The following is a 2,407-nucleotide window of genomic DNA, read 5'->3' on the forward strand; positions in this document are numbered from 1 at the left end:
GGGGGCCGTGGTGGGAGGGGCCACGGCGGGCGGGGCGGGGCCGGGGCCCGAGTCCGCTCGGAAACTTTCGCTGTTGGACACGCCCCCCCCGCGCCCTCTGGCCTGGCTGCGCGGGGGACCAGTGAGGACAGCCATGCGAGGCGCGCCGTGATTGGCGAAGATGAGCAGTGATTGGCAGGCACGCCGGCCGCTCACGGGGCCGAGCCGGCGCCGCGTCCGCGGGGCCGCGTCCGGAGTGGAGCGCTGTGCGTAGCCCCGCCCCCGCCCCGCCCCCGCCCCGCCCCTGCGCGCGGTGGGCCGCACTCGCCGGCTCCCCGGCTACCAGCAAGCGCCTCCCGCTCGTCCCGCCGCTTCCGTTCGCCCCGAAGAGTCCGGCTCCTCCCGAGCAACTTCGCGGCGATCCCCGAGGCCCGTGGGCATCGCGGCGCCGCGTGCGGCCCACTCGCGGGCGGGTGAGTATTACGCGACAGGGATGGCGGTGCTGGAAGCTGGAAAGAGTCCAAGGAGCGCCGTGGGGGGGAATGGGAGGGCGCCTCCTGCATCGGGCCTCAGTTTCTCCATATGAGCGGATGGGCAGCTGGTCTCAACGTCCGCCTCCCCCCACCCCGCAAGTTCCCCAGAAGTTGGAGGCCTGGTGTCCCTCCTACTCCGCGACGCCGTGGGGACCCATGCCCGGGTGAGGTGTTCCTCGGGGGTGCGCGCCCCATTGGCCCCAGCTCCCCGGGAATCGTGGGGCACCGTGCGCTTCAAGCACTGTCACTCCCATGAACTTCGCGGCGAAACTGCTTTGTGGGGGGAGGGGAACAGACCCAAAAGGCAGGAGGCCCGTGGCAGGGGGCGACTCCTCCCCGCAGCAACTGTCTCGAGTCGCCCCGTCATGGTCCTCCCCCCGCAGCTGTCCGCGGGACTCAGGGCCGCCGGAAGGCGCCTGGGTCCCCAAGTCGGAGCTCGGGGCTGATGGGGGTTCAGCTCCTCTGTGGGGACCGAGACCGCCTAAGTGGCAGCCTCTGGGTCAGGCTATAACGCTCCCAGCCCACTTAGTTACTGTCTGGGAGTTACTTTCCCCTGGGGCGCCTCCTGTGGGCAGGAGGGGGCCGTCTGTGGCAGCCCCTAGGCCCTCAGGAATGTTAATTACTGTTTTGACAGGTGGGAGCTTTCTGGGGAATCTGAGCCAGTCCTTCCGGTGTGATGGAGCTGTGTCCTCTGCCCGTTTTTGGTAGTTGATGTTAAGAAATTCCAAGGAACTAACACTTGTACAATATTTAAACCTCTAGATCATCTCAGGGGTAGGAATTGTAGCCCCATTTCACATGAGAACACTGAGGTTCGCTCTGTTTTGGTGACCTGCCCAGGCAAGCACAGCCACGCCTCTTCTCACCGTGGACAGTGACCTCTGGCATTCGGCCTGTTCGTAAACCAGGATCCATCACTGCCCTGGGGCCCTTCTACGCTGGCCGCCTGACTCACTGCAGCCCTGAGCTGGAAGCAGCGGCCACACTTGCCAGTGTCCCTCTTGTGATTCTCATTTGAGGCCCTCAATGTCTGACCAGGGATTTTGATAGAAGTTCCTTGCCCTCCCCCAGCAGATGGACCTTTGCCTGGACACAGGAAAGGTTGCTGGGAGACGTCTCATCCTCCGTCCCAGGACGGAAGAGCTCGTGCAGGGCCTCCCCCTCAGGCCTCCCCTGCCCTCCCAGGCCAGAGCCGCACAGGCCTTCGGGCCTGGTCACAGAGGGGAAGCCACCCCAGTCCTGGCCCCCGAGAATGCCTGTGCCGCAGGACAGAGACCAAGCCCTGGTACAGCGGTGGTGACAGAAAGAACCGTAATAGAGAGAAGCTTTATGCTTTATACGACTCCCTCTCCTCGCCCACGTCCCCTCCTCAGAAAGTGGTGCCACCGCCGTGGCCCTTGGCCAAACCCAGCCGCCCTCCGCTTCCTCGCACCTCACATTCAGTTGGTGACACTCCCGTTTCTCTTGGCTTCAGAGCTGTGCTCAGACGCCTGTGCTGGGCCAGGCTCCTCACCTGTCTCTCGATGGCTGCCCTGCCCCCTCCCTGGTCCCTCATCATGGTTCTTTAACTGCCACTTCCCCGCTCAGCACTGTCCTGCACTTCTGGCCGTAAGCCCGGCACTAGTTCAGGCCCTTGGGACCTGCCCCCAGCACCCACTCAGCCTCTTCTCTCATTTGTGTGTCCCTTCCCCAGAGGTCACTTCTCAGCCTCCCACCCTTCCCAGCCGCATTGCTGGCTCACTAATCCTCCGCTTCCTTTCCTCCTGAGCAGTCCCTGCTGGAATGCCCAGACGGCTCCCTCCCTCCCCGTCCCTCCCCGTCCCTCCCCGCTCCCGCTGGTCCTGAAGGCATAGTCAGGCCTCTTTCCCAGAACCCTACCCTGCCCCCTTTCCACA

General features: G+C 64.8%; 1 protein-coding gene across 3 annotated transcripts in view; it reads left to right on the forward strand.

Moving 5' to 3' along the window:
- Positions 1-285: 285 nt before the first annotated feature.
- WFS1 (wolframin ER transmembrane glycoprotein) overlaps positions 286-2,407 on the forward strand; it is a 22,898-nt gene continuing 20,776 nt past the window's right edge. For all 3 annotated transcript variants that reach the window (XR_005647674.1, XM_039838221.1, XM_039838222.1), the window contains exon 1: positions 286-452. The gene's annotated coding sequence lies outside the window, so the exon portion shown is untranslated. The remainder of the gene's footprint in view (positions 453-2,407) is intronic.

Source organism: Pteropus medius, unplaced genomic scaffold (assembly GCF_902729225.1).
Source record: "Pteropus medius unplaced genomic scaffold, Ma_sr-lr_union100, whole genome shotgun sequence".
Taxonomy (NCBI): Eukaryota; Metazoa; Chordata; class Mammalia; order Chiroptera; family Pteropodidae; genus Pteropus; species Pteropus medius.